The 16388-nt window shown below is 52.4% G+C and overlaps 1 pseudogene; it reads right to left on the bottom strand.

Annotated features, from left to right (window-relative positions):
• Nucleotides 1-489: 489 nt before the first annotated feature.
• Nucleotides 490-11929, bottom strand: LOC149333043 (uncharacterized; annotated as a pseudogene).
• Nucleotides 11930-16388: the final 4459 nt, after the last annotated feature.

Below are 16388 nucleotides of genomic sequence, written 5' to 3'. Positions count from 1 at the left end.
CCAATAACGCCCTGATGGGCCGGAGTCCAAACTATGCGTTTGGGCGAAGGGTCGATTCCCTCACTGCGCCGTTTAATATACTGTAGGCTAAAGGCGAAATCTCGCCAGCCAGGTAGTGTTGACAGGCTCGACGCGAATCTGTCACGATTACCTTCGAATTGAAGTCTGAGGCGGCAAGCGCAATGGCTACTTTCTCGGCCTGTGCTGAATTTCGAGCTCGAAAGGAGACCCCGTTAACGCATTGATCCTCGTGAACTACTGCGGCCGTGTATAATCCATTGGGCGACGGCCCTGCCACGTCAACGTAGTATACACCCTGTTTGTATCCATGTTGATGTTCGAGGGCCCGAGCGAGCGCCTCTCGTCTGCCTTCGTGTGTATGTGTGTCCATGTTGCGCGGGAGTGGAGGGACCCAGAGCTTGTGACGCCATAGCTCCGGAATCCGACACGTCTCCTTTGGAGTGCACTGGTGTTGGATGTGCAAGCGGTCTAGCAGGCGGCGGCCGGATGCCGTCCCTAGGATCGGGAATTCACGAAGGAGCGCATGCACACATTCAGTGAGCTCACCAAGGCATACAGAGCCTCACGCCAGATCTACCCCCCGCCCCACCCCTCCCTAGATAACAAACACGCAACACTCTGGCGCAGAATACAGACACACACTCTCCCCTCACCCCTTAACCTAGCCCACTATCATCCATCATTTTCCACTCCCGCATGTGCCCTATGCCCAGAACCCTTCGTTTCTTCCCTCCACATCCTTTCCCTCTGCCCGGCGGACCCTCCCTCGCGGGACCTAGAGAACCTCAAGACCTAGGAGGACTGGGAGACCATGCTGCGCTCGGAGGAGCCGGCCGTGCAGACCATCGCAACCAGCCGTGCTGCCAGTGTTATGGACCTCAGGAACATAAACACTTGAGTGCAGTGGGGTCGTACGGGGACCCTGCAGTGTCTCCAAAGTACGAGTTCAAGCTGAGAATCTCAGCAACACAAATTGCGGACACAATGGACCCGACACCCGAACCACACACCAGCATGACCTTCTAGGAAGTAGACAACCAAGTGCTCGGTAAGAATAAAGTGGTGAAAAATTAGGGACAAAACTTTTGAGACTAGACTGCATTGTAAAATCAAATGAGTCCCATTTCTATATCCGCACGGGATTTTAATCCTCTCATCTTGTTATATTTAGATTAAAAACTAAAACTTGGCACCAAAGTTAGCTGTGTCCTAAAGGGTTGCCTCATAAACCCTCGTGTATTTGCCCATTTTTGAAGCGTCAATCTCTCAATGCGGCAAGCAGTTGAAACATTGCCTAATAAAAAAATGTCAGTGGTTTAGCTTTGGTTAAGCATGGATATACAAGCTTTAAGGGTCAGTTAACCTTGGGTTGACGTCATGACTGTCGAAGTGCGCGCACAATGCGCTAGGAGCACCACAATAACGGTGGAGGCGTTCCACCGTCCACACACTGCCTGTATGGAGGCGGAGGTGGAGACGCACGTGTAGTGAATACGGTGCCCTCTTGAAAGGTTGCTTTAGAGACATCTACTGTGGTGTCCATTTCTTTCTGGTGTACACCAAGATATGAGACAGACGCATTTCGTTTCCTTAAAACCAATTTTCATTTCATTTCATTTTCCTTAAGGCCCTGACGGCGCGCTTCGTGTATCCACCGAGATTTGAGAGAAACAGGTGTCATTTCCTTTCCATGAAACCAATTTTCTTTTCATTTTCCTTCATTTACGGCGTGGTTCCGGTGTCCACCGACATATGAGAGTTTCCTGGCACACTGTCTCTTTTATTTATTTTTCATTTCTGATATTTTATTTCTTTCATTTCTTTTTTATTCTCGTTTCTGTGCTGCGAGTGACGTCGCTAGGTTTCGCGCATGCGCGGAAGTGGCAAATCTGGCCTCGGGCTCACGCAAAACGCTGTGGTGACAAGCCTAGTGAAGCTTTTCGCTTCAAAAAAGAAAGGTGCGGTTCAAATACTCTTGAACCGGCTTAGAGAGCGGGGGGGGGGGGGGGGTGTAGAGCAGACATCTGTTCCAGCCAGCGTCTTCGTTTCGGCGCACGTGGTTGTTGCGACGCGCGTCTTTCCTTTCACTATTTTCTCTGATACCTTCCAACTCTCTATATGGAATGCAAAAAGATATGGCTCTTGCTCCGCCACCTGCTCGAGAGAGAGAGAGAGAGAGAGAGAAAACTTTATTACAACAGGAATTCGGGGCACGCCCCAGGGTCCCCGCACGACCCCACTCCACTCAAGTGTTTATGTTCCTAAGGTCCATAACACTAGCAGCCCGGCCGGTGGCGATGGTCTCCACGGCCAGGTCCTCCGAGCGCAGCAGGGTCTCCCAGTCCTCCCAGGTCTTGAGGTTCTCTAGGTCCCGCGGGGGAGGGTCCGCCGGGCAGAGGGAAAGGATGTGGAGGGAAGAAGCGAAGGGTTCTGGGCATAGGGCGCATGCCGGAGTAGGAAAGGAGGGATGATAGTGGGCTAGGGTAAGGGGCGAGGGGAGAGTGTGTGTCTGTAATCTGCGCCAGAGTGTTGCGTGTCTGTTATCTAGGGAGGGCTGGGTCGGAGGGTAGAGCTAGCGTGAGGCTCTGTATACCTGGGTCAGCTCACTGAATGTGTGCATGCGCTCCTTCGTGAATCCCGCATCAGAGGCCTCCTGAGCCCGGTTTAAAAAACCTCGAGCTAAAAGGTTGGCGGCCTCGTTTCCGGGATTCCCGGAGTGCGCAAGCACCCATATCAGCTCCACTTGGCGGGGCGGGGGTGCATCGGGCAAGTCTAGTATGCCAAAAGCAGGGACATGGCTTCGGCCTCGAGCAAAATTTAGAATCGCAGTTTTTGAATCACTGAAGAGAGAGAGAGAGAGAAAAAAAAACTTTATTTACACAGGAATTCGGGGCACGCCCCAGGGTCCCCGCACGACCCCACTGCACTCAAGTGTTTATGTTCCTACGGTCCATAACACTGGCAGCACGGCCGGTGGCGATGGTCTGCACGGCCGGGTCCTCCGAGCGCAGTAGGGTCTCCCAGTCTTCCCAGGTCTTGAGGTTCTCTAGGTCCCGCGGGGGAGGGTCCGCCGGGCAGAGGGAAAGGATGTGGAGGGAAGAAGCGAAGGGTTCTGGGCATAGGGCGCATGCGGGAGTGGGAAAGGATGGATGATAGTGGGCTAGGTTAAGGGGTGAGGGGAGAGTGTGTGTCTGTAGTCTGCGCCAGAGTGTTGCGTGTTTGTTATCTAGGGAGGAGTGGGGCGGGGGGTAGAGCTGGCAATGTACCGGGCTTCCGTGCGGGTGATAGCGAGTGCAATGGCGCCTTCCTCTGCAGCCCCTGGGGAGGTGGCTGGAGGGAGAGGTAGTGTGATGAGGGCAGATAAAGAGGAGTCCACCACAGCTGCTGTCGCTGGATCACCCGTGCAGGCAGAATCCACCCATACGGCGTCCGGCTCGGAGCCGTACGCTCTATGGAGAGCCTTCGCACGGGCTCTGCGGCGCTGCTCATGGTGGGACGGGTGCATATTCCTCGGGAGCGGCCTGATGGGGAGCTCCCGGTGATGGGATCGTGGGATGGCGAGGAGGGTTGGGTCGTTGGCCGGTATTCTGATGCCGAGGGAGTCCAGGATATATCGACCTGTGGAGGTTTTTGTGAGCCTGATGTATTGGACCTGTCGGTGGGCCTCCACCAGTTCCTCGATCGTGTTGTGGAGGCCCAAGCCTAGTAATCTGTCTGTGGGTGTGTTGAGGGGAAGATGGAGAGCTACTTTGAATGCCTTGCGATTCAATGCATCCAAAGCGTTCATGTCATGTTTGGATAGCTGTAATTATGGGGTAGTGTACAGCGCACGGCTGAGGACAAAGGCATGAATGAGGCGACATAGGTCACGCTCCATCATGCCTCTATGATGTCCCGAAACCCTGCGGATGAGGTGCGATATCGCGCCTATCACCTGCCTGAGTTTCTTCAGAGCGGTGGTGTTTTTGCCATCGTTCTGGATGTGCAGGCCCAAAACACGGAGGGTGCCGACCTCAGGTACCGGATCACCATTCAGTTAAATGGCAATGAGCGAGCGGGGACAGCTGTGGTTCTTAGGACGGATGAGGAGCAGTTCGGACTTCTCTGGGGAGCAAGACAGTCCGATGGTCCGTGCGTAATTTTGGGTGAGGGTGGCTGCTTCCTGTAAGGTGTTCTCTATGTCGCCGTCACTGCCGTGGGTGGTCCACAGGGTGATATCGTCGGCATAAAGAGTGTGCTTCAGGTGGGGAATAGTTGTCAATTTTCGGGCGAGCGGGATGAGGGTAATGTTAAAGTGAAAGAGGGAAAGGACGGACCCTTGAGGGGTGCCGATACTCTGAAGCGTGCAGGAGGGGGAAGACACAGGGCCGAAGTGTATCTCAGCCGTGCGGTCAGTGAGGAATGCTTGAATGTAGGCCTACGTGCGCGCACCCACATTCAGTGGGGATAGAGCAGTCATGATCGCCTGATGTTCAATGCGATCAAAAGCTTTGGAGGGATCAAAAGCTGAGACTGCCTTGGTGTGACCTGGAAGAAGCGGGTCGAAGATGTCGTGTGTGAGTTGCAGCATGGCGTCCTGTGCGGATAGATGGGGGCGAAATCCCACCATGGTATGCGGGTAAAGATTGTTGTCCGCCATGTGAATAGTGAGTCTCGCTAACACAACATGCTGGAGGAGCTTCCCGAGGCATGAGGTTAGCGAAATCGGGCGAAGGTTTTGAAGTGTAAGTGGTTTATTGGGTTTAGGTATGAATGTTACCTTCGCGTGCCGCCAGGACTGCGGGAGGTTGCCCTCCCTCCAGCACTGGTTGAAGTATTTCGTAATGTGGGTGATCGATTGGTCATCCAGATTACTGAGCATCGAGTTTGTGATCTGGTCTGCACCAGGTGCGGAGTTGGCGCGGAGAATCAGGAGGGCCGCTCTGACTTGCGTCTCCGTGATGTCGGTGTCGAGTGTGGGATTTGCTTGTTCTGTGTAGTGCGGTAGAGGTATGGGGCCGCCTTGAGATGTGTATATGGTTTGAAGAGTGTGTAGAAGGGTGTCGGGATCGTCAATGTGTTCGTGTGTCAGGCGTGTAACGTGGTGGTGTGTTGCTGATGTGATGCGTGTGGGGTCAATGAGGTGTCGGAGGAGTTGCCATGCGCGTTTGCTGGATAGGTTTCCTGCGATGCCGTCACATATCTGACCCCAGTTGGACCGGCAGAGGTCCTCAGAGTGTTGTTGGATTTGTGTCTGCCAAGCGGCCAGCCGTTTTTTAAGTGCCCTGTTAAGTTTATTGCCTTTCCAGCGTTCCAGGAGGCTGTGATCAGCTTCCCAGAGGTGGGCTAGGCGTGTGTCGAGTGTAGGGGTTTCGGTTGTAGTTTCATTGTGTCGCATGTTGTGGTGAACGTCATGCCTGAGTGATTGTACCCATGCGTCGATGTCCGCGATGGGAGTGTCTGGGAGGGCGGTGCGTACAGCACGAAAGGCATCGCAGTTAATGAGTTTGTGTGTTGTATTTGCGTGACGGGGTGGTGTGTACGGGACAGTGATTTGTATAATGTAATGATCACTGCCCAGTGTATGTTGTGTTCTGTTCCAGGTAACGCCGCGGATACAGCGGCTCAGCGTCAGGTCCGGACTGGTGTCCATGCTGACACTGTTGCCGAACCTCGTAGGCGTCTGAAACGTGTTGTGCACAGTGAGTTGGAGGTTCTGCAGGAGCAGCCAGAGCCTGCGACCTCGATGTGTCGTGGTTGTGTATCCCCAGTCAGTTTGCTGACTGTTGAAGTCCCCGCAGATGAGTAGGGGATGTTTCCCTGCTAGATGATGTAGGTCTCGCAGAAGTGATTCTAGCGAGGCCATCGGCTGTGACGGGGGGTGGTATATGTTTGCTATAAATATAGAAGGGAGTGAATGTGTGTGATGTATAAGTTCAGTGATCACGCAGGGCGCCTCAGACGTGATGTGATGAGTTTTGTAGGTGAGGCTGCGGTGGACAAGTGTGGACGCCCTGGGTGTGTTAGTGGTATCTGAATGTGTAGATGTGTAGCTGGGGAGGGTTGCGCGGTGTGCAGTCTCCTGGAGCAGAAGTATGTGGGGCGTTGGTGTGATGGTAGGAAGAATTTCTTGCAGAGGTGCGCGCTTGGCCCGGAAGCCGCGGCAGTTCCAAGTTAAAATGGGGAGATAATTTGAGCTTCCCCCGCCATATTGGATAGTAAGGGGAATGAGGATGGTAGTAAGACGGGTGGCAATTGGTATGTGTTGCTCAGGAAAGGTGGCTTGTGCTTGCGGAGGTAGGATGGGGGTAGTGGAGGGGGTTTGAATTTGGGTGAACCGATGGGTAAGATTATTTTCCAAGAGTTCCATCATCTTGGTAAGCATAGCGTCCATACGCTGCTCAAGTTTTTCGGTGAGGGTGGCGGCAAGGAGATTGAATTTGGTCTCGAGGCGGGAGTCTAGCTCTGAGTTTGTGGTCAAATTTGGCTTCGAGGACTGCTAATTTAGCGTCTATTTCTGAGGGCCCGGGATGTGGTGTGGCGTCTGAGGTGCGCTGCTTCTTTGCAGGAGGGGAGCTAGAAGTGTCTGTTGATGATGAAGTCGGGTTAATGACAGGGGGTGCGGGTTGAGGGGGAATGGAGGGGGAGGGGGTGATTAGGAGGGAGGAAAGGCGGCTTACCTCGTCACGCAAGGCCTTGAGTTCCTGGTCTCTCGGTTCTACCTGGGAGGACTGGGGTGGTGGGGGTTGACGGGTGGTTTTGCCGGAAACGCGGTCTGCCCATGTGATACGCGAGGTGTTCTTGCTGCCATTCTGCCGGCTTGTGGAAGGCGACCGGGAAGCCGTCGAGCTGCGTCCGTTGGCTGAGCTGGGTTGATCACAGCGGGAAAGCCGCGATGTATTCGCAGGAGAGAGAGCGTTCCTCGGGGACGCTAATTTGCGGCCCCGTGCCTTTAGGTTCCCGGTGCCGGTCATATGAGGGCCTCCGCAGAGAATGCAGCTGGGGGTGCATGAGGGCACATCTTCTTTGGGATGGGACTGGCCGCAGCGGGGGCACTTATTTGATCTTGGCTGGACACACACACCCGCCCGGTGGCCTGGGACGCGGCAGTTCGTGCAGGAGTCTATATGCCCTCGGTAAGGTGTGCAGCGGTGGAGGGCTCCTCCATAAAGAACGGTGCATGGGACAGGGCCAGCACGGAACGTGATTAAAATGGAACGCGTGGCACCCATTCGGCGGGCGTCCACGATGAGAGCGTCTGGGTTGCCGTTGATAAGATCTTGCAGGAGGTCTGTTGGGGTCTCGTTCCAGTACGCATTGGAGATGACTCCGCGTACCGCTCTGTCCGGCGGGGCTATGTAAGGTGCGACGGCGTACTCCGTACCTTGGTGTTTTATGGTGGTCACTCGAACCAGAGCGAGCGCGTCATCTTTTAGGGGCGTACTCAGAGTGCATGTGTTGTTGAATGGGTGTACCCTGAGTTGGGTACGCGTTGGTTCGTGGAGCTGGGACGCCGCTTGGAGGATGGCCTCCCGTAGTAGTCTGGGTGGAAGCAGGTCCAGCTGCAGCCCGCCTCGTGATCTAAACACGACCTTGTAGTCTGCAGTAGGAAGCGGCGCTCAGCTGCCGCGAACGCTGCGCAGCTGAGCGCGTTGCTTTCAGTTGCGCCGACTTGTCAGGGCATGCAGGCTTGGGGGTACTGTTAGAAGAGGCTGCGGCCTCCTAGCTTGGGGTTGCTGAACGAACGTCCCTGGCGCAGGCAGCCACACCAAGGATGTGAGTCCAGTCCCTTGGGTCATAGTCGCGGGGGTTAATAACTTCTCCCTGCACCTGCACCTCCATGATGGCGTTGGTGGCGGAAGCGTGCGTCGGAGTAGGCCTTACTCCCAGCGGTTCGAGGCCTAGCTCAGGCGAAGCGGTCACAGAGGGAAGAAGGGGGGGCCGTGGGTGCCCGAAAAATGGCGTAGTCGGGCCAAAAACTGATAGCGTGCGGCGGTCACCTTCACAGAGCAGTGGGTGGTAAAATCTGGGCCGATGATGCTGGCGATTGGTGAATTCCGTCGTTTTTGTGTGCAGCCGATGTGGGGTACATCCATACTCCACGGCCCCCTAGCGGGAAGTCCTGCTCGACCCAACACACAAAATCCACTCAACGAAACCAACTGACGAGTCTAATTCACCAGTATCAGGGTGCAGACGCATAGCTACTCGCCGAACTGCAAAAACGCTACCTGAATACAGACCACCTACCCGCATACGAGAGCCTCCCCAATGAGACCTTGGACGCAGACATAATAGATGCCGAGGTCTGGTTTGCTCTGGGTCAGCTCCGTACCACACCTCCACGGCAGGAACGGACGGAGTGTCGAACAAGGCGCTGAGAAACCTAGACCCCAAGTCTATCGCGACTCTGTCAGACCTAATGAACATCTACTGGAGGGAAGGCGCGATCCCCCAGGAATGGAGGCAACCACGGGTGACCTTCATCCCCAAACCGGGAAATAAACTCTCGATCGAGAATCAGCGGCCAATCTCCCTCACGTCTTGCACCAGAAAACTCATGGAAGATGTCATCCTTAACGGATTGCGAGTATACGCGGGAGACCACGACCTACTTCCCCCCACGATGATTGGCTTTAGGGCTAACTTTTCCACGCAGGACGTAATGCTCCAGCTTAAGAAGAACGTGCTGGATCCTCCAGGCCAGACCGGGACGAAGGCAGTGCTCGGGCTATACCTGAACAAGGCCTTCGACAACGTCTCGCTTGAGGACTTCCTCACGAACCTCTCCAAAATTATCCCGGGAGAACGGACATTAAATTACGTGCGATCATTCCTACCCGAGCGGACCGCAGCGCTTGCATTAGGTGGCTCCAAATCGGAGCCCATTCCTTTGCTAAGCAGAGGCACGCCACAAGGCTCGGTGTTCTCGCCTTTCCTCTTTAACCTTGCACTCTTTACGCCACCTCCCAAACTCGCAACTTTGCCGGGGCTGCAGGACACCTCATACGCGGACGACATCTCCCTGTCGGTAACCGCTGCGAATAACGGCCAAATTGAGGATAACCTGCAGCAGGCAGCAGACATAATTGGAACTTGCGCGTCGGGAGCGTGCCTTGAATGCTCGTGCTCGAAATCGGAACTGCTTGTTCTTAGGGCCAAGCCACGCGGTAGAAATGCAAAACCTTACCCCGTCGACCCTCTGAATGTGTATGTGCAACGACTTCCGGTCAAGGAAGTCTAAACCATACGCATACTGGGCATGTACATGTACAACAATCACAAAAACACTGAAACACTCAACAGACTCACAGCCGCGGTCAATCAGACTGTGCGGCTAATCAGACGGATCTAAAGCAAAAGACGAGGCATGAAAGAGAACAACCTATGTCGAGTTGTGCAGGCTTTCGTGCTGAGCAGGATCGTCTATTCTCTCCCTTACCTGCAACTGCAGCTCGCGGAAAGGAACAAGTTCGAAGCAGCAATACGGCAGACATACAAGGCGGCCCTTGGGCTCCCGCACAGTACGTCCACGGAAAGGTTGCTGTCCATTGGGGTTCACAACACACTCTCGGAGCTTTGCGAGGTGCACCTCGTTTTCCAGCTCGGACGACTCACTCGTACGTCCGCGACAAGGCCTATCTTATACAGAGTAAAGATGTGCGAACAGCTCTAAGAGAGGGACGCGAAAATGCAGTTACAAACGCACAACAGAAAGGCTCTTTTGATTAAACCCCTACCCAAGAACATGCACCCCGCGCACCACGAAGGCTGACGCACAGCGAGGGCTCGCGCCCTAAAAACCAAATACGGCCGACACGACAACGTTGCGCACGTATAGGCAGCGGAATACCGACAAATCACGAGAAAAGCGTTTGCACTGGTCTCGGTGAACGGGAACGGCGCCCCGTAGGCGGCCGCGTCGATAGAAACCACTTCCTCCGAGACGGCGCTGGAAGCGGCAATAGCTTTAGCTATAGCGAAGACGCGTGCTGATATTATATTCAGCGACTCAGAAACAGAAATTCTCGATTTCGCGACGAGCTGTATCACATCTACCCCACTCTGCATCCTTCAAAACACCCCCCTTCCGATTTCAGAAGTTCAATTGATTTGGGTTTCCGCCCACTCGTCTAATCCCGGGAACGAGGAGGCTGACACGCGTCTGACGCGTCGGCGCGGCAGTGAGCGCGCCCTCCGACCTGAATTTCACGAGCGACTGGCTGATCTCATTTCATGACGTCGCCCATCACTTTGGGCTGGAGAGGTCCGCGCAAATCGGGAACAAAAGCGCAGGAAGTTACCTGGCGCCGACCGCAAACACGCTCCCTTCTGAATCTGGCAGTGCTTGGCCTCATGTACCCTGGCCAGTACGATCCTAACTGCCATAAACGTGGTGAAAGGGCCACATAAGACCACATTCTATGGAACTGCGCAAAGGATCTGCCTCCGGCGGAGATGATACAGCTCCCTTCTCCCGAGTGGCGGGAGGTCGTGCTGGTCAGCTAGGACCCCAAGATTGTAGTACGGGCAACCGAGGGGGCCAATGACGCCGCCGCCAGCCAAGGGCTAGCGGCTATCTAGCACGCGTCTCCTGCAACGTGCTATCGACGCAATGAATGTTTTAATATCCAATCCAATCTATCTGCGCGTGGCAGCGGTGGTGGCTCAGCCCGAGCCAGTCGGCAGGCCCGTGCAAATATCTTTTTAGTTCTTCTTTCAGTCGCAACAACAACAACAACGAGGCGGTGGTGTCTACTTGGACTCGGAGCTGAACGGACATGCCTCGCATGGGCTCCGTGCTTTATGACTCCATTTCACTGGAATTTCTTCTCTTTTTGCGAAACCTCATCAAAGCATCTGGGAAGGTGAGCTGATCCGTTTCACACCTTTGGAGCTCGATTCCGTCCACAGTTATACTAGTTGATAATCTTTAAATAGTCTTTATTTTCTCTCTCAAGCAGAAAAGGGGGTGACGGATAAAAGCCGCATAACTGCGGCTTGACAAAGCCCGGCCCCTTCTATGTACATTTCGGCAGTAGTGCTCATACAGATTTTACAGGATTCAATTTCACACTTCATCTCACAGACCTATAATTTGCACCCTACATAACAAAAACACTCCAAATGAAAACACATGCAGTTTTAAATACATTCGAAACACACATTCTAGAACACATCAGGTTTTAAACAAAAATTTCAAACACACTAGGATTGAAACACGTTCAGTTTAATAATTTTATGCCTTTTTTAAAATTCTGGAATAACGTAACCTTTATTGGTAGTAGAAATTAGAAGACATTCACAGCAAAACAAAGCACCAATAAAAAAAAGGCACCAAGAAAACACAAAACGCAATCACACAAGAGAATCATGTGATGTTGGCTTTTAGGAAATGTGCATGTAGCGCTCGTAATGACAGTTTGTCCGGGTAGGTATCGATGAGCGCAAGGCTATTTAGAAGAATAGCAGCATGATACGAAATGGACTGGCGACCGTACTCTGAACGACAGTGAGGCACCACCCATGCGTCATTATGACGTGTATTGTAATTGTAAGTGCGGGGGCGAAGGTTTAACAAATTCAGGATGCTCTGATTGCACGCCGATACGGATGAGCGTTATGTACATGCTAGACGGTAAGGGTAAATGCATTTCGTTCATTTTTCTGCTGCTCCACGCCGCCGACGCGCTAATCCTAGCGAGCGACGCACTGCTGCGCTCTTCGCCGCACCTGCGGCCATCACGGCCCTGCTTCGCCGGCTGCACCGCTGCCGTTCATAGATCTCCAAGTAGCCAATATGCCCCACCAAGTCCATCCCCCCTGCCGAGCTTGTAGCCAACTCACATTGGATGCGTGCCGTGAAGGCACACCGTGCAGCCGCGGCACACCAGCCCAACGTCTCGCCACCGCCCTGCCTCGAACGCATCCGCGACCTCTCCTCCACAGTCCAACACCACATCCAGTACTGCCACTCTACATCGTCACGTTCCTCTTCCCTTCCTCGCCTTCAAGCGGATTTTCCCTGCTGCAAATCCTCTGTACCCTTAGCAACACCGACTACGCCACCACCCGCACCGCCGACCGTGTACGGATCAATCCGTGCACTAACTTCATCCCTGTCAGCACCCCATCTGAGCCGCGCGCTCGTCTCTACCTCCGGTTCTCGGAACGCCGCTTGGATACTATTCCTTACCCCATGTGTGTCTACATAGCCGCACCCAACAACTCCCTCGGCGGCATCATAAACAACCCCATGGACTCCTAAACTCAGGACGAAACAGTCAAGAACCTCCAATGCATGAGTGTCAACACCCCCTACACGTCCGCCGACGCGCGTCAGATGGGGAGGTGCAAATCGATCCTCATCACCTTCGTCGGTATCGCCACCATCCCAAGACCAGCGTCTTTAACTGCGGGATTAACCGACTCCACCGGTTCCGCCCTAAAGTTGAGGCCTGCAAAAACTTCTGGGCTCTAGGCCACCATGCGGTTGTCTGTACGAAGCCCAAGTCTGCCCCCTGCCACCGCTATGGTTAGGCCCACAAGGCAGTCGAAACCCCAACCTGCGTCCCCTGCTGCATCTTGCGTAAGTGTGCCCACATCACTGGCTCGCGCTCGTGCTGGCACCGATTCGACCGGAACGGACCGTCGCCACCCCCAGCCACCTCCAAGCCCCAACCTCCCCAAGCAACGGCTCCCCCCGGGCCCATCCTCAAAACCTCGCGGCCTTCCCGCCCCCGCCACCCCTCTGTTTCACGTGCTGCCCGGTCTTGCTGCCGCCACCGCTCCCGCCACCACCAACGCATCGCCGGTAAGCTGAAAATTGTAGCTCCACACACCAGACCCCAAAATCACGGCCCTGGAGGCCACTATCGCTGCCCAGCAGCTCCAAATTCAGGAGCTACCGCGTCAGCTGCTGAGCGTGCAGGCGCGTCTGTCCTCCCCCGCTCTCCCTCCTACTAATTCTACACTAGCTCCGGCACCTCTATAACCGCCGCCTCCACCGGCACCAGCTGAGGAGCCAATGAACACGGCATCCTCGCTTGCGTCATCACGGAGTAGACATGCAAAAGCAGATGTTCATTCTTCAATTGGAGGGGCACTTAAACTCCGCCTTAGGGGTGTGGCATGATATCTTAAGTGGGTTAATGCCCATGTATGCTGAATTGGTAATTCCTGAATTGGTAATTCATAGATGGCGCCGAGTCCTCATATACCACTACCAGCGCAGTGCCGCAGCGGTTAAGGGATGCGCCACTGCACTGGCAGGTGGCTGTTTCCATCCCAACCACCCGTCGGCATTTTGCTACCCATGTTGCTCTTCCTGAGCAACCTCTCGCGCAGATGGCACGACGCTCGTACGAACTTACCCGAGCTTACTCGAGTTACTACCCGAGCTCACCCGAGTAGCTACCCGGGTTGCTAGACAACCCGGGGACAGCAGCGGGGTCCACGGACCACGCGACGAGTGGTTACACCTGGCGTAGTATTGCGTTCGCAATGAAAACATGCCTTATTGATCTGTGATCACATTGAGTGACTATTAGATATCCGCTTTAGTGAGAGTTTCCAATGCAGACTTTCTTTTGCGCCCGCTGCAGCGTGTTCCTCAAACAAACATCTTTGGTGTTAACAGAGCTGTGAACGACGGTTTGCGGGCATATTACTTAGAGCAGATAAAAGAAGAGACAAGAATGTTTTCCCTCTTCAGCCATATTCTAAAGCGACAGCGTTAAGTCTCCCATTTTGCAGAAAATCATGCGTGGTCGACGTCAGTCAGTCGATGTCAATTTTACAAATGCAGTTCAATAAATTCCCAGACCGTGTTGACAATCCTCTGGGCCGTTGCTAATACTTTGTGCTCAAAAAAACGACACGATCATTAAGGCGACCAGTTATTGTTGGTCGAGATTAAAACGCATGCAGATATCAATCGTATTTTCGACTGATTTCGCCTGAAAAACAACAGGAGAGGCGCCTTCTTAATCGCATTCTAATGTAAGAAAATCCGAATTCAGATCGTGTCTACAATGAGTGTATGATGTTCTTCTTGACATTTTCCCGCTTAACCTCCCGCTGGAAGCGGTTTTATTGCAATTTATATGGTGTGCATGAGTCACAACTGTCTAGAAAGGTTTTACCTTCCTTTAGATTATCATATGATATTTTAATAATCGGACCCACTAATCTACCTTAACTATTTTCAGAGCGGGCGTTGTTCCAAATATTTGGGGGTTCTTATGAATTTGGGGGATGAGGAAACTTCGAAATTTTGTAAGTCCTGACATCTTCAACTTCAGCAGTGGCCTATAACTTATCCACTGGTGTTCACGCGGTATTTAAGACTTAACGACCCTCGCAATCGCACTGACAGATCGCGGAGATTCCCGGTGCTCCTACTGGCACAGTGATGCCGCGGTCAAGCGATGAGCCACTGCCCAGGCAGGTGGCTTTGGCAAACACAGCCGCCGGCGGGGCTTTTGAGAACGAGGTTGTTCTTCCCGAGTGGTCGTAAGACTCACGATTAGTGCCTCGGCGGGCAGGTGGCAGCTGCTTTGAATTTTGCAGTGGTAGACATTGCCACATTCCAGGGTGGGCAGGCAGTGATGACAGCACACGATGACGTAACTTCTCTCAGCCAATCAGGAAGTTTCGTGGGGCATTTCAGATTTCGCTGTGCTTTCTGATTTGCCAGTTGGGGTCACATGACACTGATGACAACATCTGGGGGTTTCACAAATCAGGAAATTTCATTTGGGAGAAGCAGGAAACTGCATGGCGATAACCTTAACGCCGTCGAATTAAAAATCCGTGCGTGGGCGGAAGTGCACACTCTGGGCTTCGTGCGGCACTCTCGGCCACTACTGGCCTAAATAGATTACACAAAGAATGAGTTACAGTAGCTGTGTTACAGCTAGCGGAGAACATGATTATGGCAGCACTACAAGGTCGAAAGTCTCCAATGCTGGAGCCTAAAGATCTGAAGTATTTATTTAGATTAAAGCGTCCGAATTGAGAGCATACGAAGGTAACATCAAGTTGTTACTTTGAAAGCACTGGAATATACTGACATGTTACTTCCAGCATTTCACTTAAAAAAATTTAATAAGAAATAAGGGGTGCCAAAGAGTTGAAATAACTCACCTCTTGCAACGGATTTAGTCGCTGTTCGTGATTTGTGAAAAACAAAGCAAACAAAAACAGACCGACTGAGAATCGCACGCAGCAAACCCAGGATACACAACAAATAATAGGCCAGAGCTTAAGTATCTGCGATGCGCACAATGTTGAGAACATTAGCACTTTACTGATAATATCGCCATCTCGCAAAAAACTGTTCGCAGTTGTCTGCTCATATCACATGCAGAAAAAATATTTTATATTAAAATGTTCTAAGTAGCAAGTTCTTTTAGGAAAACCTAATGGTGTGAGAGTGGGCAAGCTTTTGGAGAAGACAAGAGGGCGAGCGTTAGATTTGTAGGCGGCGTCCTACAATTTCCTGAAGCTCATTTTCTCAAATATTTTGCGCAGAGCGTATACAGCCCCTGTCAAAAGTATACAGCCCAAGAGGTTCGCTTCTAAGCTTTTCAGCAGCGCCGCCTGGCCGATCTAGCAGTCTTAAGCTTGAGAACGCTAAGCCATTCCTCTTTCGATAAATTACGGTCGCTGAGGATGCATAACGAGACATTCTACAGGCCTCACAAGCAAACGCCTTGGGCTGTATACTTTTGACAGAGGCTGTACATTTCTCGGAACCTAAATTGTACAGTTAACATAGTAGGTGCGTATGAATTACAAAAATTTTTATTAGAAAAAATTGAGCGTGAAGAGAACCGCTACTGAAGCCAGCGTTTATGTGTTCTTGTTGCTGCGACTGAAAGAAACTAGTCCAACTATACCTTAACAATGACTATAAAATAAAAGAAAAACTTTCCTACCGGCAAAAGAGACAGCACGAGCGCTACAATGAACTTGAGCATTTACTGCAAGCGGACCAATAGATAAGAAACATTTGAAGCATTAGTAACATACAAGCGAAGACTTCAAAGAGTGGTATAGTTAAGGAATCGCTGTATGTAGGAAATCTTATTTGCTAACGAGCTCTTCACCTCTCTTCTCCTGGTCCCATTTTTACGTTAATTCTGTAGTAATGATAAACCAAATAGCCAACTTCGTGCACTGACGTACTGAAAAACCGAAGACCAAGTGGTAATTTTCGATACTTGCTAACCTACCAATTTCTTAAAATTTACATGCGCTGAGAAGACTTTCTAACCGCGTTTTTAAAAGTGAGAACATTAAATGGCATAATGTGCAGGTAACATTGTTTTTTCTCCCGTTAATTCATAATTGGGGCTTTAAAGCGTTACCAGCGTGTCTCCATT

Source organism: Amblyomma mixtum, chromosome 8 (assembly GCF_055824585.1).
Source record: "Amblyomma mixtum isolate Tamu chromosome 8, ASM5582458v1, whole genome shotgun sequence".
Taxonomy (NCBI): domain Eukaryota; kingdom Metazoa; phylum Arthropoda; class Arachnida; order Ixodida; family Ixodidae; genus Amblyomma; species Amblyomma mixtum.
This window is presented reverse-complemented; position numbering and strand designations above follow the sequence as displayed.